Source organism: Battus philenor, unplaced genomic scaffold (genome assembly GCF_028537555.1).
Source record: "Battus philenor isolate CCGP_79_NKW_IND1 unplaced genomic scaffold, ilBatPhil1.0.hap1 SCAF_22, whole genome shotgun sequence".
NCBI classification, from domain to species: Eukaryota; Metazoa; Arthropoda; class Insecta; order Lepidoptera; family Papilionidae; genus Battus; species Battus philenor.
In genome coordinates, this window is record NW_027181685.1 from 11,520,496 (window position 1) to 11,542,006 (window position 21,511).

A 21,511-nucleotide genomic window follows, 5' to 3' on the forward strand; every position below is an offset into this window, starting at 1 on the left:
AAACATGACCTAAGCTTGTTAATTTTAAAGTGTTAAAAGCAAGACGTAACGACAGTGCTGAGAAATAAGAACTCTACAGAGTTTTATTTTACTTTTTACCCTTTTAGATCTGTAATTACCAAGGAGTTGTAATACAAAACGGAAACCTTTTTAGAATTCAACTAAGAACTTCAATTACTTTTAAAATGTGTAGTCACACGGTCTACACCAGAGTTCCCACCAGAGAGTAAAAACACATGTTAATTTATACATTTATTAATTGAATTTAAATTAAAACTACTCAAAATAAAATTTTGTATCTGTTATCTAAAATATACGTAAGATATTAATAATTTTTTATTTCATAGGTACTTTTATAAATAATGTAAATGTTTTGATATAATAAGATAGTATGATGTAAGTAAATAGGTACTATCAGTGTATGTGTTGAAATCCATTGTCGTGAACCCCCATTTTCATTTCATGGAGCCCCAAATTTTTTTTCGCTGACGTAGACCCCTTGTAGGTTGTCATAGACCCCTAGGCGTCTATATAGACCACTTTGGGAATCACTGGTCTACACGGTTTGCAGTAAAACCTTTTTGGTAAATTTAACTAGGAAAATATGTAAAAAAACATTTCAAATGGCATATTAAAATATGGAGAATTATTTGTTATTATTAATTATGTCGTCGATCCACTTAATGAACCACCTAACCACGCAGCGTATATAAGCTCGTGGTCGCCATTCCAGAACTTTAAGGTCACAACAGCCAATGGTTGCACGCCTTCTGCCATTTCAGACGAGAAATTCTTCGAGCTACTTCGGTGACCTTAGTTCTTTTTCTCTTATTTCTGATTCAATCTCGCAGGGAAACTCCGAGCATAGGCTTCTCCATTCTCCATTTTTATGGCCCCCGCTATTGGGAGCCTCTCGTATCCCTAATTTGTTGGTATCAAGGACTTTTGTTTTGCAGTTTAATAATTTTTTCGCCATCTTTTTTTATTTTCTCTCTCTTCTTACATGCATCTTATCTTCCTTCATTCGATATTTCTTACCACATTCCACTTTCTTACCCTTTCGCTCTATAACGCCTTCCATTCATCATATTTTTATTTTATTTCTATATAAGATTATTACATTATCACATTATTTAACATTATTTTTATTGATTTAGTTATCTACATTTTTATAAGCTTTTATTTTTATCTATCGCTTTACTAATTATTTCTCTACAGAGTAAGAGGAAGTCTTCTTTTGTTGTTTCTTCTCTAATCAGGGAGGCTATTGATTCCTCCCTGATTGCTCCTTCCATTGCTCCTTGGGTGGGTCACACTGTACCAACATCCGATAATAAACGTTTTGCTAGCATCTCTCTTATTTATACACGTCCACTTGAGATAACAATAAAAAAATAAGCAAAAGCGAAAACGCCTTAATTATATTAAATTCCACAAAGGATGTATTCTTTGAACTGTACCACGCTTTTCTTTACGTTTCAACAAAGAATTTTTTAATTTAAATTTAAAAGAGGTTTTACGCTTTGAAACCCTAATTGGCGGAGCAATGTTATTCCAACACCTTGAGGCTGCATATCTTGGAACACGAAATTAACTAAAGTTATATTACATAACATAATGCTAGGTAAGTTTAGTCTGTATTTATAACAGAACGCGATTTAAATAATTCATTTTTTATTATCAGTCAAAATAAGCGAAAAACTTTAGATAAATGCCGGCGACTTTAAAGTTAACATTATTTAAAGGCTGCAAAATAGTATCCGAAGTAACATTTCAAACGCACCATGGTTTGTTACAAACACAGAGTTCCTGGAAACACTAAACATAAGAACTGTCAAAAACGAGTTTAAAACAGCAAGAAAAGGACCAATATTTAGCCACTTCCGCACGAGCAATGGTAGTCGTGCAACAAAGTGCACCGCCTGCCAGCCCGCTGATAAATGCGTATGCGGCAAACAATGCGAATTACACAACTGCCACCGTCAAATCACTCAACACGTGTTTCACCCCTCCACGGGGCATCTTCAGGAGTTATGTTACACCGATTAGTGCCAAACACAGAGTGCTATATACTGCGACTGAAAATAAAAATTATCCAAATGACTTTACTACTGCATTAGTTACACTGAACGACTGAAACGACATGACATTTAAAAACTAGATAATAGACGGTGAAGGATGTGGTGATCATTTATAATGGGGTTCATGTGAAGGCACAAGTTCTAGACCGTAATGGTGAGGGCTATACTTAGAGTTTGGCTGCGAAATCAAACAGAGTATAAAAAGATAAATAGATTAAAAATGTAAATAGAAACAAAACTGTGATAGAAAATAATTATAGTATAAATAACAATGTAAAATAAAAATACAAATCGAAAAATGTAAAAAAAAAGGGAAGAATGATAGACGAACAGAGCAAAAGGGTAAGAAAGTAGAAATGTAGCATGAAAGATAGAAAACGGACCGAAAGAGAATGTGAAGAATGAAAGAAGAGAGAGAAAATAAAAGATAATGTGAAAAAATTAAATGCTAATAAAGTCCCTATCCCACCACAAATAAGGGTACGAGAGGCCCCCAATAGCGGGGGTCAAAAAAAAACAGCCTGTAACTTCGTGCCTGTAGACGCTCGTACTAGATAGACCGACAACATGGTCCATATAGAAGTGGCTGGATACGGTAAAGCATAAGACCTGTCATCGTGGTGAAGATCTTTGGAGAAGGCCCAAGCCATGCAGTGAGCTTCTTTAGAAAGAGATAGGATGAGAGGAAGCAGTATCATTACTTTAAAATATTTTTTAATTATATGGGAGCTTTAAAACCTGACTTACTTACTTACTTACTCCGCTGGCTCAGTGACCCAAAGTGGGTCTTGGCTTCCGAAGCGAGAGACTTCCACTTTCCTCTATCTTGCGCCATCGTCTGCCATTGGTTGACATTCAATTCGCGCAAGTCTGCCTCAACGCGATCGATCCAGCGATACCTGGGTCTACCCACTGGTCTTCGACCCCTCGGTTTTTCCAGGTACGCTACCTTCACAAAACCTGACACACAAACCTTTCAAAATTAAACAGTTGAAGATCAGCTACTCATCGCTGAGGTTGCGGAAGATAAATGCGTACCTTATTGGGCAGACGACATAACGTAAACATTAGCGAACAGCCGTAAAAGTACGTATACGGTTACGTAATATTGTCGTTTGTTGAAATATTAAAATCCGTGAACATGATTAATGTTTATCATTATTTTGTTATTTCGGGCGGGGATTTCCCGAACTGTTTCGCCAAAGAACTGTCAGGCGACAGTTTCATAATAAAATACTATGAAAATATCAAAAATATGATCAATACCAACTTCGGTCTAAACCATCTAATTCCCAGAATGTACAACTAAATAAATTTAAATATCGTAATTGAATATTTTTGGAAACTTCAGATATGTTTTCAAGGATAGAATACTTGAACAGTGTTCATAAATAAAATCAACATAGATGATGCGCTTATGATATACAACACATCTACTTTTATTGATTACTTTACGTTTTGATATAACTTAGCATAATTATGAGTGTCCATATGTATGCCTACAACAAATAAACATATTTAAATTTTTACGTTCTATGAAATTAATATAAATATATATCAGGTTTCATTGTTATTCATAATGATATATACAGGGTGATTGAGTGTAGGTGTTAATTATTATTGCTGCCAATTTTTATTAGGAGGACCGGAAAGTAATATCTTCATTGTCGACATATTTTACAAAAAAAAACGATTGATTTCTACCGCTCCGGCATTGAAAATTTGTATGCTACATGTCAAAACGTTGTTAATAACGAAGGTAAATAAATTGTTGATTAGATATAAAAACTTATTAAGAATGTAGTCGTGTGAATTTAACTTAAGAAAGCGACATTACTCCGGTCCCCCTTATATATTGTATATCCTGTTCAAAAATCATTTGCTTCAAAAACACATCTGTGTTTCCGCCCGGGATCGAACCGGGGACCTTGTGCGTGTAAAGCACACGTGATAACCGCTACACTACGGAAACTTGATAACTTAGTTATTAATTTTAATACATTATGTATATATACAGGAAATTGGTTTATGTATAATAGTTTTAAAGGTATGGAAGTACACCAATACCTCGCTTTTACTCAATTTTAATACAGTTTTATTTTTACTTTGTTTTGATAATTTTAGAGTTCAGTTTCAATTACGTAGTGTGTTGTGCAAAAAAGGTATATATTTTTCCATATTTAATTAGCAGAGTTATATTATTTTTGTTTTTTAAATATTTACTTTGTTCAATTTTCTTTTTAAAAAGTAGTATTTTCGTAACCCTGGAACCTATCTTCGATCTTTACATGGTTGGCTATAGAAAATCTTAATTCGCTTAGCGGCGTTTCAATTTGCGTCGTGTTTTTTGGAACGTAACCACGACGCAAAGTGAGGTATTGTAGGTAGGTAACAAATTTACTTTCGATTAACATAATATACAAATGCGAATATTATTAAGTGATACAACAAAAATATTTATATATTTATTGGTTATCAATGTTACGTACATTTTTATTTAATTTATCAATCATTACTTCTAAATTATAATTACATCAATTAATTATTGCTATTGGATATAATTCTGAATTGAAAAGTAAACTGGGAAGTAAAGAATATACTAGATGATTCTAAGAAACGTATCGAAGTTGATTAAGACTCATAAATGAGTACGATTATAAATGTCAACGATCGTTGCTTCGTAGTAATTGAGTAAGTTCAGCTTAGATTGTAATTTAGGAATAATAATATACAAGGTGATTGGTTATGTAACATAAGGAAGTTATTTATAGCTCATTTGATATTTATATATGGTGGTATCCTGTTCAAAAATCAATGATCGCAGAAATAATAAAAAATCAAAATAGAAATAGAATAGAATCGCAGAAAAATCTACCTGACCCTGTAGATTTTGTACTGTCAGAAGTTAATGTATTGTCGCATTCCAATAGGAAAAATAAATTAATGAAAAAAATTTCAAAGTGATACAGGTAATTCAACAACACGTTCTAAAGTTTTTTGCTCACATTTGAAATATACTTGACTTGTTAAGCTACTTATACGTGAGGTGACACTAAGATAAAAAAAAACTAAGCATCAATTTATAAATGATTTATTGTTATTCAAAATAGTCACCCTGATTACATACGCATTGTTACGTTCTGTAAAAATTTGAAAGACGCATTGTGCTCGCTCCTCTTTGAGGATCCTTTTCACGGCTTTTTCAAAAACACTCACCACTTCTTCAACATCTTAAAAACCTTATTTTACGAAAATTTTCTTTTATGGACAAATTAAAATCACACGGATGAAAAGCTAACAATTCCACACCTCCTGTAGTAAAACACTCGACTGATAATGCGTAGACGAATTTTTCGCCTTTATATCTTGTGTTTCAGCAAATTAGATATGCGTCCGAATCGTGACAAATGGTAGCCTCTAGTCACGTCGAAAAGCTAGACCATCTTCACTCTATGTCTCACTACACAACAGGATTGACCTATCCTTTGAGTCATCGTCAATTCTTCGTATCTACTCCTCCCCAAGGTATTTCCAGAGATGCTGCATTTTAACAGTGCTGCAATTCCAGGGGAGATTTCCACCCATTTGCCTGCTTTGTTGCAGAAGGGTATGCCCAATCTTTTTCTGCCATCATTCATGAACAGGGGGACACCTTTCAATCTGACGCACCGATGGCCATGTTCAGCGAGTCCAAGAAGCTCCCTGAGTCTTCGATGTTAGTGCCTCTCCCTGATTTCTGTGCTGTTTGTGACGAGGCATCGTCGGGTTGATTTTCCGGTTCCTGTCGATTTAACTGCTCTTCGAGCCAGTGTCGGCAGTACTGATGTTGCAGACGCATTGATATAACTTTGTTTATTTAACCAAAAATATACAATTTTATAAATCAATATTACATTGTGGCGAAAGAGCTAAAATGAGAAGAAGATAGAGCTACTATAAAAAGATGGACTTAGATTATACAAACAAATATTGCGTTGAGTTTGACTACTAAAACTGTGAACTGTTTTAAGAACTCCACATTATTTCATAACAAAGTTATTATAAGCAAGTTAGCTGATAGCTGTCGCTATGTGTTATAATATAAATAGTGCATATTACAATATCGTATAATTTTTAGTATCTGACCAAATTTCCTGTCTATTACTGCACATAGTAGTAAAGGAAAAATGAATAAAAGCGATCAAATAAACATTGTAGGAAGCTATTGTTTACTTTTTTTTCTTGTTTAGGTTGCTTTTTGTTTAGACTCTATATAGGCTAGGTTTTTGTTTAAGTTGTTTATAGTTCAGGTTGTAACGTAATATAGAGATGCTACTTTTTAAGGAACAGATAACGGATATTTAAGAATCGTTAATAGAGACAGTGTTAGCTGTGCGGAAGAGGATTGTGAGATGTGAGGATTGAAGGATTGTGTGTGTGAGAGAAGACGATTTCCGAGATACAGTCATATATAATAACACTTACACTTTGTACATTAATTATATGGTATTGCCACTGCTCATAAACAAGTTTCAAGATGATGGGCAGCAGCGTCCTGTGCGTACCATAATACCACACAACGATAGCCAAACATAGCGATTATGGTATATACCACCAGATATCTTTGGGAAGGCAGTGATGAATGTCTTGCAGTGAGGATCTATAGGCTGAAAACAACAAGAAAAAAAATAATTCAAAGAAGCCTGTCGTATAATGGTAAGGGATTTTCAGATGTGACAAATAAAAACATAGCCTTTAAATATAAATTGTAATAAACTTACTAATAATTAGTACTCTATGGACTAGAATCTAAAATAAGATTTATATTTTCCGTATCACAATAATTATCACATATCTAAGATAAATAATTAAATAATAACACATTCAAATATCATTGGCGAATATAACCTCAACGAATCCGCTGGCTTGGTCACTTGGAGCGAATGGGATCGGATCGGAGCGTGAAGGTAGAGTACCTGGAAAAACCAAGGGATCGAAGGCCAGTGGGTAGACCCAGGTATCGCTGGATCGATCGCGTTGAGGCAGACTTGCGCGAATTGAATGTCAACCAATGGCAGACGATGGCGCAAGATAGAGGAAAGTGGAAGTCTCTCGCTTCAGAGGCCAAAACCCACTTTGGGTCACTGAGCCAGCGGAGTAAGTAAGTACATTCAAATAAAGAGCGCTAAAATGGCGCATAGAATTTCAAAATAAAACGAATAAGAGATATTTTAATTTAAAAACATAATCCGTTTATTTTTACGTGGAATGTGAATTAAGTCCATTTTGAGGTAAGGGGACGATGCGGCCCTTTTATTACACGAACGCACCCTTACGAAGGACATGCGTTCCAAAGTTTTTGATTAAAAACATGACGGTTGTAATTTCATGTAAGCATTCGCATACCTTCGCCCTTAGGAGTCGTTTTCTTTTAATTGGTAAAGGTTATGTCGTGTCGTACGATTTTTAATGTTTGACATCAATGGGACAGGAATTGTGTTAAATATAGGATTCTTATGAAAAATATTTTAAATATTTATAACTAATTATGAAATAAAATATTATGACGGTATATAATCCATACATATAATATGTAATAATATAATACAAAATCATACTGTGATCAAAACGTGAGAGGAATTTGTTTATTAAATGTAAGTCCTATATTTCTTTTTAATCAACAACTATTATATATATATATATATATATATATATATATATACGAAGCTAAGAATATATAAAAGAAGTATATAAAGAACATATATATATATATATATATATATATATATATATATAGATAGATAACAATCCGATTTATGTGCATTAGAATATCAATAAATGTAAGACAAATATATAAGCTTCTTATATAGGCTGTCCGATGGCAGAATTCTAAATTTAAATTCTTTTTTAAAAACTGGACAATTATTTAAACAAACGAAAACAAAAGTAAACAATTATTTTAATAAGATTAATTATTAAAAATTATGTATAATAGTCCAAATACGTCCCAACCATTATGTCAAGCGCTGTTTATTTGCTGCAGAAGTTATCCTTGGCGCTGAGATAGTGGCTCCGTTCGTTTAGTAGACCTTGAAATACACCAACAAAAGAGTCCACGGGGGTAAAATTCGTTGACTCAGTTGACCAGGGGAACGTTACGAAAACAAATTATTAATTTTACAGGGAAGAAATTACAAGGAAACGCCATGGTTTGTCTAGTCATGTGAGATGCAGCGCCATCTTGTTTAAACAACGCATGTGAGCGAGAGGTAAGATGTTATCTTGCACTGTTCACACTTCTTGTTAGCCGTCGTTGATTTTCATAAAAAATACGAGCTGATGATTCCATTACTGGATAAAGTACAAAAATTAAAAAGCTTCTTATGCCTTTCTCATTTTCTTTCTCTTTTCAGCCGATGGACGCCCACTACAAAGCATACGCCTTTCCCGGTAGTGATCGATTTCGCGACCGCAACTATCGACGATCTACCTAGTGTGGTGCCTGCTCACGCTTCGTCTACCGTCTCGTGGTCGCCACTCGAGAACGTTTCGGCCCCAACGACCATCGTCCACTGCCACTTTATACTTCAAATTGTTCGAGCTACGTCATTGACCCTGATTCTCCTGCGAATCTTCCCTTTTCTATTTGTCCATCACTTTTGTAATAAAAAATAGCTTCATTTGTTTCATTTTCACATTTATTACAAAGCAATGAAAGTATTCAATATTCTACGTCAGTTTTCTCAGATATAATAGCTCAGATATAAACAAATATTATATGGACATGAGAGATATAAACCTGTCTTTGTAAAGCTCAATCCTTACCTGCAGTGGGTGTCTGAGCTTATACATCGAACACCGCATTCAAAGCTCTGCATAAACGAACATAATCTTCTTACGAATTCAATACCTGCGATTTTTACTTTATTTCTTTTATTTATTTACTCTTTATGCACAAATAATGTACAATGACGAACTTAACGTCATATGCGTTGTCTACCAGTCTACTTTAGGGCAGAGATATAATCGAAGCAGGTGCTTAAACTATAATAAAATATAACATACTAATGATACAATAACAATACATACATATATACCTCGTATAAATATTTATATACAATACTTAAATAACATATACATATAATACAATACATTTACTTCGTGTAGATAAATATAAATAATAATAACTAGTGTTGTGTAGATTCTGATAATTTCTGATGCATATGTACCCGAAGTTTCCGTTTGAAACTGTAACGGCTTTTTGCTATCCTGACATCTAAAGGCAGCTTATTCCATAGAGAAATAGATATCACAAAAAAAGAAAAGTGAAGAAAGTCAGTACGGTGAGGAGGACAATGAAGAAGACGATTATATGAAGAACGCAAATTAAAGATCTTTCTCCGTTCTTAATTACGTACGCGAGTTGTAACATTAATTTGTCATTTGTGAAAACAAAGCTAAATATGCTATAGAAAAGGAGTAATGGAACAACATATTTTGCGTTAGATTGGTACCATGACATAGTGTATGCATGTGAAGGAATAATAAAATAATAAATGTGTATCTTAACCTTTTCATTATTTTCTTATAATTGGCGCAAATTTCTCATTTACCAATCAAGCAGCGTTTTTGTTCCCACTCAAATTCCGAAAATTAATTAGCTGAAGGTTATATTTGACGTTCGTACGTTTATCCAGAGGCGGCTTAACCTATAGTGCAGGGTATACAATACACACGGGCGCTGTCGTCTCAGGGGGCGCTGTGGCGCTCTCAGAGACTGCTAAGACTATCATTCTAGAATCTATCGCGGCTCGCCGCTTAGTTTCGCAACAGATGTGCTACAGGCATAAAAACAATGAATGTTATTCTGCCGTAAGACGAAAGGCCGTAACTAATACCATACTAATACTGTAAGCTATATCTACTTATAAAATAGCTTGTTGGAATATGAAAAAACTTTCTTGTTACGACGGCAAAGTTATTAGTTATAGTCGCGAGGGGGAGGGACTAGTAGGCGCCAGGGTTTCATTGCACACGGGCGCTAATCACGGATCGTCAAAATCAAGAAAATAGCACCTCCAATGGTGCTAGCAAGTGCAAGTTGAAAATCCACCAAGCGTGGTGTCGGTTGCGAAACGCCGGTTCTTCATAGAAAAAACCCTTATATACATTAACTTATCGTCGCGTGTGTATCGTTTGAACTATCTAGACCATGGTTGCACAGACTTATTAAGACTAGGGGCCACTCGGGCAAATCATGAACTGATGGCGGGCCGGCCGCCAGGAGTATAAGTAATTAAAAACAATAAAGAATTGATAATAATTAAAATTCGCCACTTCGGCGGGCCTCCAGTATTCGACCGGCGGGCCGCAACAACAAAAATAATACTCTCGTACATTCGAAAAATATTGAATTTTATTCCAGAATAAAACCAAAAAAATTTAATTACCTATACTTCTGGCGGCCGGCCCGCCATCAGTTCATGATTTGCCCGAGTGGCCCCTAGTCTTAATAAGTCTGTGCAACTATGATCTAGGCCATGTACAAATGGTGCTGTCACTATTATCAACGATTTACTCTTGCGGTGTCGGATCCGCAAGCGGTGCTGTGCAGTTTACTTTGGACAATCGTTATAGCTGGAGGTAAGATTTTCGTTGTTTTAATGGATCCTATAGTTGCAACCTATCCTATATTATTTCGTTGGTTGCCCCTATCTGTTTTGAGACCAAACATGATAGCAAACAAAAGGATATATAGAAAGATAAAGCATCAGCTGTGAATATATTGTTACAAAGCACGAGTTACAGAACCCTCTAAACAATAAACACTGAACACTATTACCGTGAACATATTTATAAATTTTTGTGTATGGTTCTCGGAAATTCTAACCGAGTGCTATTGGGAACTTACAAGAACCTTATCCGTAGTATAAATAAGTGTACTCCCCATGACGACACTTCAGTGTTGTTTTCGAGTTATAAGATTAAGATCTACGATCAATGATATGAAAGTGACTATTTGGTAAGTTATTTGGAGAGTGATTTCTTGAGCGATTTGGAAGCGAAGTTTGGACTAAACGAAAGTATGCTTTGTGTTAAATAGGGTGACTATCTGATTTGTAAGTAAAAGACTCCTTGTGAACCAGTGCTGTTTCATTTCGAGTTAGAACCCACAGTATTTAACAATATCTGTAATTATGCAGCCATAGGATGTCCACGTTTGGGCATAATCCTTTCTCGTAGATTTCCAACTGGTTGAAAGCTGTGAATTGGAATCTTAGGTATTAGGTTAACACATCTTTTGAACTCTAGAGGCATTTATTTCCATATATACGTTTACTATCTCTTTAATATAAATATCTGTATATCTATCACATTATCTGTATAATATAGTATAAGAATAGTTTGCACTGTCAGAGATGCCAGACTACCCTCTCTGCCGTGAAATCATCCGACAACGGGTAAAGTTTCAGAAGTCACTGAATTAAATTCTATATCAAATGCAGTTATGTGCACTACGACGTTAGAGTTTCGTGAGTTTCATTTTGTACTGCATAGTTTGACGCTTCCTCTATTTAACGTTTAGATACGTTTCTTTTCGTTTATATATTATCACTAGCTGATCCCACAAACGTTTTGCAAAAAAAATTTAAGTTTTTAATTAACAAATGTAAGATAAAGGTTGATCGTAGAGGGGTAAAAATTTAGGTTTGTATGTATTTTTGTATGCTGTATCATAATAAAATAAAAACCAAAAAAATTGTCTAAAAAATTTAAAATAAAATTTAGGGATGGACCACCCTTATCACTTAGGGGTATGGAAAATAGATAGTAGCGGATTCTTAGACATACTGAATACGCATGTAAAATTTGGTAAAAATCGGTCAAGCCGTTTCGGAGGAGTTCAAGTTCGAACATAGTGACACGAGAATTTTATATATTAGATTACATTATTTATTGTTTCTGAAGCCATTGATTTTTGAATAACTTTAGATGGTTTTTACACTTTTACATTTATAACCAATCATCCTGTATATATAAATTTTCATGTGATATGATTCGACATATTGATGAACTGTAATAAGTTTCCGTAGTGTAGCGGTTATCACGTGTGCTTCACACGCACAAGGTCCCCGGTTCGATCCCGGGCGGAAACAACCTTGTAGTTTTTTTTAATCTACTAAGTTATTTTTTTGTCTGTATATGTATATATAATACGATGAAAATTGAGATGTACATAAAATTAACGTTAGAAATAAATAATTGATTACATAATTTTTGAAAACTAAATAGAGCTAATAAATATTTTACTGTACGCTTTTGCAATAAACTGTTATGTTTTTAAAATTTTTAAAAAAATTAGCTTGAATTTTTTTTCTTTTATGTATGGGCGAACAAAGAGTTCCTTTGCATTATTTTAAAAAAAATTCGAGAATTATTTTTTTTAAAGTTTATTTACATTTAAGTATAATATATATATATACATATATATATATATATATATATATATATATATATTCGATATTATATTCGATAACTTTTTGCAATCTTGTAGATATTAACATGATGCAGTTGCTATTCAAATTTTGTGACTTTTGATCAAAGAAATGCAACAAATAATTCAATGCAAACCTAATCTATGACAATTCCCTTGCACCACAACAACCTTAGTCTGTGTTCTATAACCAAAAAGTCTGTGATACCAAAAAGTATTGAATAAAAAATATAAACTAATCACATAACGAAAAGCGTCCAAAAATATAAATGTTAGAGAGAAATGTTTTTAACGAAAAAACAAAGTAAATTTCATTTATTTTGTAAGTGACATCGTCTGATTAATACACAAACTTATTTCACCCAACTGAATGTCAGACGCGATATATCTTAATTTTGATACGAAAACTTTTTAAAAAGAAATCTTTTTTCGACAATATTATTTCACATTATTTTTACTTTATATTATCTTTTAATTTACATTTTATAAGTTGGTTATTTTACATTTTATCACAGATTACATAGTTTTTATTTTATTTAATTTATAATTATTTCTAATTGTTTTTAGTTACTACCTGTATTTGTTTTGTTTACATTTATGACATGTTAAGCAAAATTTTTTGCAATAATCAAGGAACATTGGCCTGTCGAGTTTTTTTCCTATTAATGAGGCGATGGTGTCCTCACTTATTTTTTTACTCAACCTGCTTTCGAAATCGTACCGAAGTCCTCCGAACGCGGGACAGTGGATCAACAAGGTGGACTATAGTCTGATCCACTTCCGGTACACAGAAGCACGAGGGGTCCTCCTTAAGCTTGCACCAGTGTAGGTACTTAGAGAACCCCTCGTGCCCCGTGTCGTACCGTTTCGTACGTATACATAAGGGACTTGCTATATTTTTAATACTAAAGGTACTACAGTTTCCGAAATAATAAATATCATAATAATAGGATATAGTATAAGGAAAGGCGTATTCTAAATTCAAATTGCTACGTTTATTAATTGTTGTTTACTATCTATCCCTACAGACTTTTTAAAGGGGGTATATGGTTACATGTTGGCAAGAAGCCTTATTATAACTTTTACACCTATTCGCGATCGAATATAAAATGATCACTGTAAAAAATTCCGAATTTTGAAAACGTATTTTATATACGTGATATTAGAATTTACAACAAATGAACTATATACGCTCCTTTTAAAAGCCTTCACCTATAATTAACCGCCTAGTATGTTTTTATTGATTCCAAAATATCGCAATTTTTAAAGACGAAGGTCTTTGGCCAATGTGTTACCGATGATGATATACAGATAACGAGATGTGGTCACTTACGACGGGTTAAAGATCACCCAGAGGGCAATTTAGAGGGCTATTCTCGGAGTTTCGCTGCGAGATCGAATAAAAAATGAGGAAATTCGCAGAAGAACCACGATCACCGACATAGGAGAGTTACTTATCTGTAGTGACAGTGGGCGGGAGTTGAAGACCGGTCATCGTTGCGATTTTAGGTGGAGACCTATTCCTTGTAGTGGGCGTTTGTCATCTGATATAATGATAGTGGCTAAAGAAGCGTGCCAAATAAGTGCATTAAATGCGGTACATTACGAAACAGCAAATGTTGCGTAGGAATCTACCCACAATGTGGACAGACAGACATGTCGAGGTCTTCGGAAGACGCTAGATGCTCGCCGTTTCTTACCAGTTCATTCGGAGAAGCCTATATTCAGCAGTGGACGGCCTTTGGCTAATAGATTATAATGCACTTATTATCGACACAGACGTCATCGAGCCGGCGCATACGGCTCTACGCTTTGCATCCGACCTCGTTCACAGCAACTCCGCTAGATGAAGTAGAGTAAAGGGTTGCCACATTATGTAAAGGAACAATAAAGATATTGAATCAGAAATGAAGAGATCCGAAGAAGTACTAAAGTCAGAGACGTAGCTAGGAGAATAACTTTTCTGTGTCTTGTAGAACCAGTGGCCATTGGAGCCGAAAGGTTCTCGAGTGACGACCACAAGCCGGTAGATGAGGCGTGGGTACGCCCCCCAATAGTTGGTCCGACGTCATGGTTAAGGTTGCGGGCAGCGCAGGACCGGTTAGAGTAATAAAGTAAACTGGTTGATATCGATCGTTTACAATCAGCAACACTGTGCCAAACAAATAGGCGCTTACTCAGCAAAATCTGCCGAGCATTAAACAAAACACTAGCACCGATTTTTTTTAAGATTTCTTAATGATCTTGTATTAAACTTGAGTATTATAATAATTTTCATTAAATTTAATTAGCTACGAGTTGTAATCAAAAAACACGATGAATGAATTTTGATAACAGGAACTGCTATATCTACATCCATTTCAATAAACTCATTCAATAGTCTGATTCATTGAGATAGTCTGTAGCACACTTGAACAAGTTGCAACTTGTCTATCAGCTTTCACAGCTAGAAGGCATCATATTTGCTGTATTTGTCAGGCATCATGGATTTTGGATATAAAATTTTAGGTTGCAAAAAATTGCATGACATATTAAAATCAGTGTACGTTGATAACATGGTCACTTTAAAGATTGTTTACAAGTGGTATGAGCGCTTCAAGTACGGGAATGAATTGGTTGAGGGTGAGGAAAAGTTGGGGTGTCCTTTGACCTCAAAAACTGTCGAAAACGTTCAAAGACAAGCAAAGATGGTTCAATCAAACAGGCGGTTGACGATTCGGGAGCTTTCCGAGGAATTAAACATTTCGTATGCTTCCATGCAAAGCATTTTAACTGATGATTTGCAAATGAGAATCAGTGCGAAATTCATTTCCGTACATCGCTACTAGGTCGTGAATTTTTGGCTGACCAAACCCGCATTACTCTTCGAAATTGGCACCAAGCATTTCTGGCTCTATCCAAAAAATAAACCGTGCTGAAAGAAAACCGTTGTGATACAACTCCCTACATTGAAAGATCTACCAATGTCGCATCTTAGAAGTGCTTCCTACCGTGGCATCAACAAGATAGTACTCTGAAGGAGATTAATTTAAATTTGATTTAAAATTAATACTTTGTCCGCAATTATACATCGTATTTTTATTATACCTCGTATATTTCGAAGTGCATAATAAAAATACAAACTATACATTGACTATTTTCTCAATTTAAAAAAAAAAAGAAACAAGTATCAAAAATTTACTGTCACAATTTTCGTATCAAATAATATTGGTGTATAATCAGATAATAAAATACAAAATGAAATCGTGTTCCTTTCAGTCTAAAACGATAAAGTTGATTGTATATATATAAACATGGCGCACCAGACAGACATCGATACAAAAGAAATGACTCAGTTAAGGTTTTGTTCGTTGGTTTAATGCTACTTTTATGTCTTTCTTTAATAACGTGTCTAGTACGTTCATTACAGTTCAATGACATTATAAATAAATATTAAAATCAATATACGATCATCATTTAATAAATGTATACAATTGAATCAGGCGTTATTTTGTGGAAGTCCATCTTAAGTAAAAAAAGGACCAATGTTTAGCCACTTCCGCACATGCAATGGTAGTAGTGCAACAAAGTGCACCGTCCGCCAGCCCGCTGATAAATGCGCATGCGGCAAACAATGCGAACTACACAACTGCCACCATTAAACCACTCAACACGTGTTTCACCTCTCCACGGGACATCTTCAGGAGTTATGTTACACCGATTAGTGATAAACACAGAGTTACTTACGAAATCTTTCAAGGCCTTTAGTTGACAGAACTTTATTGTTATAGACATCTAAATGGACACCGTGAAGCTTGACCATATAGTCTGATCACTACTGCGTTCCTATTTCAAAATGTATAAAGAATGATTAAACTTCCTTTGCTGTTCTGCTAAGAATCATCTGTATAGATATAACCATGCTTATATAAACGAGGTTGTAAGTAACATTAAAATGACGTTGTAAATACGCTTTTACGGAATATTAGAATATATTTAACTATTGTATAATTCAGCCAATTAGACGTATGTCCTTATATGTGAAATCTAGGAAGGAATGCTGTGACTGCGCAGGCTTACGTAGTATCACACTGTTTTAAAAGTGTTTACATTTCGACTTATAAGTAATAAAATAGCAATGAAGATTACTTTGATTTAATTACACTAATACAGAAAAATATTTTTAAACGTCCGTATAAAGATTTCTCTTTTAGTTAATTAAAAAATAATCTGAAATTTACGTTTGTTAGTTCGTTTATATATCAAAATATTTACAACGAACTAATATCAATAATCTCTAAATATATTTTTAAAATAGCTGTATTGAATACAGAGTTGAACTATATACTGTAATAAGACCACTTCTTTCAAGTTTCCGTAGTGTAGCGGTTATCACGTGTGCTTCACACGCACAAGGTCCCCGGTTCGATCCCGGGCGGAAACATATTTTTTAATCCATAGTCGTGTATATTATTACTATAATTATATATACTTTTATTTAGTTTTATATTTAACGTAATAAAAAAAATTGTGACCACCTGGTCATACCTGGGACTAGATTCAGAATGAGGTTATACGTAAACAAACTAAAGTATTCGACATAGTCTAGAGCAGTGTAAAGTATGCGGGGCGCAGACTTTACATTGGGAAACACTTGATTATAAAATGGACTCGACATAAGTTTAACGCTGTTTTTAATATAAAAATATGTATGTTACATAGGAAGGCATAAGAATTTTAGAAAGGAATATGAGGCATTGTATAAGGGTTGGAAAGTCGATGTCGCAATGGGCTGAAACATAACGCGCAGAAAGGTTGGCCGCTGTAACTAAAAGTTCTTGAGTGGGAGAAAAACTCACTAAAGTTGAATAACCATTTTTAGCTCTAGTTAATAATAAAATTATAATAGATAAGTTGCAGGATATGAAAGTTCGGTGCGTTCACTAGCTATATACGGCTATGGGAGATGGAATGAACGCTTTTGAAACAGTTTAAATTATCTTATTATAAACACACGAATATATTTCACATAAGTAGACACAATGGGAGTATGCTACACGCGTCGCAAAGTACTGACTCCTTAAAATGTTTTATCACAAATTTTCACTCCAATAACTTACAAAAAATGAAAAAATATAGTAGTGTATATATTTGTATGTGTGTGTGTGTGTATTTATACTGGTATATTTGTATATATGAATGTATTTGTATGTACCCTAAACTGCCCTCTCCTTCATGTCTCTCATTTCCATTCAGTATGTCTAGTAGAGATCGCTTCAAGCGATAAAACCGCCTCTTATACCATATCAATTTTTTTTCTTTTTTTTCCTTCTTATTATTGTTTATGGTGTACAAAACGTGTTAATAAATAAATAAAAACAATGAATAGAAATATTTAATGCCATGTTGCAATAAGCTTCAACGCGCTACGAAAACATCCATTATTGCGTCATATATAACAAACAATTGTTACAAAATAATAATAACAAATAGCTAGTTATGAAGAGAATAGCCCTCTTTGCTTCGGAATATCTTTACGAGATTAAATCTAGAATGAGGATATACTTAGAGGAAAGTAACAGAAATAACTACTATATATATTCGATTGTCACCGGACGCTCTTAGCCGTTTATGGCGGACAGTCCCACTACATCGGACTGTCCTGTCCGCGGCGGCAACATGCTCGCCCTAGCGCATTGACGTAAGCCAGCAGCCCGGATCCCTGGTCGCTCGGCGCGCGCGTCTCACGGCATTCTGGGTTCGGCAGCACATCAGCGCACACGCAAGCACGCTGCAATAAACTCTCGTTCCGACGCGCCTACCTTTTTTTTTAAAATGGCCCCCGCTATTGGGAGCCTCTCGTACCTTCTAATCTAACTTTTTGGGATTAGGGACTTTATTGTTCAATAATTTTTTTTCAGTCTTTTCTTTCTTTATCACTCTCTTTCACGCGTCAGATTATCTTTCATTCTTTACTTTTGTCCTTCACAATATCTTTCGTTTTGCTCTTTTATACCTTCTTTCTTTCGTCGCTTTTCTTCCGAACCTACCTTTGTATAGTGGTTGTGTGAACAATAAATTTTCTTAATAGCATCCGCTTATCTCATTTCACCACCACAAGTTTCATCGGACTCAGGGAGCTAATAAACTAAAAAAAACTCCGGCAGATGCATCGCCTGACGTATTGTATAGGCTGTACTGAACGTTTGGATTCACCATCAAGTTGAACAGGTGACCTTGTTGAGGTCACCGGAAGATGATATATATTAGGACGACCGGAAAGTAAAGTCGCTTTCTTACCTCCTTTGTAAGTTTGTGATGCAGTATGTTTAGGTAATATGTACATTGGTCTATATTATTTAAAATTTTATCATGAATATGTTTATTACTGTAATTTTTATTCATTATCATAAATCTTGAACATATTAAATATTAGGGAGACCGGAAAGTAATGTCGTTTTCTTAAGTTAAATTCACACGACTACATTTTTAACAAGTTTTTATTCAGCTTCTTCCGCACATGCAGTGGTAGTCGTGCAACAAAGTGCACCGCCCGCCAGCCCGCTGATAAATACGCATGCGGCAAACAATGCGAATTACACAACTGCCACCGTTAAATCAGTCAACACGTGTTTCACCCCTCCACGGGGCATCTTCAAGAGTTATGTTATACCGATAAGTGCCAAACACAGAGAGTCAAATTTGACAACTTTCTTACTTAGGATGGACTTCAGCAAAGTAAGCCTGATTCCATTAAAGTTTTTATTTCTAATCGACAATATATTCCCCTTCGTTATCAACAACCTTTTGCCATTTACTATACAAATTTGCGATGATGGAGCGGTACAAATCAATCGGTTTTTCTGTGAAATATGTCAACAGAAACGACATTACTTTCCGTTTCCCCCTTATAAATACAGTCCCGCTTGCAACCAATCCTATTGGGAATCTAGTCAAGCTGAACTCCAGCAGTAGACATCTTGCAATTGAACGTATACGAAAAAAGTATTTTTAAAGACAATTATTTTTTACATTAGCTAAACACAGTAATAGCGTAATAAAAAGATAACAAAGAAATAAATTTTCAAGTTGTATTAAGTAAATGGGGGCGGCTGATTTACATAATAATTAACATAAAGGGCCAATAATTAAGGCTTTGTTTGAAGTTAAAATTTCTTTCGTTTAAAACGATCCGCCCTTAATACTTGTAACGAGAATTTTATTATCATTACAAAACAAATTTTAATAATGAAACGTTATCTTTTCAATTATTGTATGGTACTCTATCTGAAAATCATTAAATAAAAATAATATATTACGTAGTGGTGTATAAAGAAAAGCATTTTTTAAATTCGTTTTCATACATATTAAACTTAGTTACAGTTTATATTGACAGAATGTTATCGGCAATGGGAAAAATAAATTAATGTAACATATTTCATAATTAAGATCCTTGAAAATCGCTCGATCGGTCATCGCGGCGACCTTTGGGGGAGGCCTATTCCTGAAACTGAAAGTCTACCGGCTGATATGATGACAATGATCAAAATTTTTATAGTGGTCACTTTATAAATTGTGGTTGTAAATAGTTGAAAAAGCTTTACATGTTTTTGCTTGGAAAAAAGCTTTAAATGAGCGAATGTATACCTTCATTAAACTTTTACATTTATTTTCAACCATCCTGTACACTCGTAAATACAACTCGTACTACTATAATGTGAATATAAGCGATAGTCAATTCCTGAAGTATGTTAGCAGCAGAAGTTCTCAAATATCTCGTATGCATCTCTCCTTATCTCTACTTCTATCGACTTACTCTACTCTTTTCTATAAAGAAGAATCCACTTTTGTTAGAAACTAGAATCAATTTGGTGACAATTTACAAAAAATGTTCATCACCTGAAAGTGTATGGAAGGTGTACGAGAGACCGCAAGCATTCTAAAAAGGTTCACAATCTTCTAATAAGAGATACGAAGCAAGGAGGAAGACAATCAAATTGAGATCCCTTTACTGGTTTATCATCTTTAAAGCTGTATCGCTTTAAATGTATTCGCTTTTAGGCTTTACAGCTGTGATCTCCCAAAACGCTTCCTGAACTGCGAAGGACGCGTAAAGTTCGACTTTCTTTTTTGGACTATGTTTACAACCATGTTTAATACAAAATTCTGATAAATAATGGTATACATAGCCAATTTTTTTATATATAACAAATATTTAGTTTTTCCTTTCTCCTGATAAGTTTCATTTTTACTTATAATTTTATTCGTATTAATAATTTATACGGCAAAACCACATTCGTCTGGTTAGTTAGTTGTGAAATAAAATTTTGTTCAAAAGAACAATTTTTTGTGGTATGTATATCCAAAAAAAAAATCTTTGAAAATATAAACATGAAGCATAATCCGCGCTACCGCAAACCATTAGCCGGCTGCGGTCGTCCATCACGATGATTAAAGACGACAATGACGTCACAACTGAAATTCAGGCCCAAAGCTGCCCCGGACATAAATCCGCGTTACATTCGGCCGTCCAAACATCAGACACAGCCTTATGACGCGCTGTGCATCTGCCAGACGATGCCTCTTATACTACTGTAATTAATACGATGATGATATTTCAACAAGTCTACGACACATGTGTGTTATCAATGATGACTTACTTCACAAATATGTGGTCTCTAACTATGAGTCTCATTTGGAAGCTAATAATAAGAATTAAGGACATATTTTGGTACAAGGAGGTGTTGGATACCCTGAGTAGACATCCTGGAGACAATATCCCGAAATAGAAAGTCACATTGTACCTAACTCACACACAAGCCGATAAACATGTTCTCATTAGCATAGGCTACGTTACAAAGACAGGTTCGGGGACCCTCATCATCAACGAGTCTCAGGGGTAAAAAAGCCTATCGAACATCTTATTATCCTTTTGCAAGTCAGCATAATTAAATATAATTAACTATTTACATGAACT

The 21,511-nt window shown here is 34.6% G+C and overlaps 3 non-coding genes across 3 annotated transcripts; 2 read left to right on the top strand and 1 right to left on the bottom strand.

Moving 5' to 3' along the window:
• Positions 1-3,980: 3,980 nt before the first annotated feature.
• TRNAV-UAC (transfer RNA valine (anticodon UAC)) lies at positions 3,981-4,053 on the bottom strand. The gene has a single exon. It is a non-coding gene; the product is annotated as a tRNA-Val (tRNA).
• Positions 4,054-12,144: 8,091 nt separating this feature from the next.
• TRNAV-CAC (transfer RNA valine (anticodon CAC)) lies at positions 12,145-12,217 on the top strand. Its single transcript has one exon. It is a non-coding gene; the product is annotated as a tRNA-Val (tRNA).
• A 4,688-nt stretch (positions 12,218-16,905) lies between these two features.
• TRNAV-CAC (transfer RNA valine (anticodon CAC)) lies at positions 16,906-16,978 on the top strand. Its single transcript has one exon. It is a non-coding gene; the product is annotated as a tRNA-Val (tRNA).
• The last annotated feature ends 4,533 nt before the right edge of the window (positions 16,979-21,511 follow it).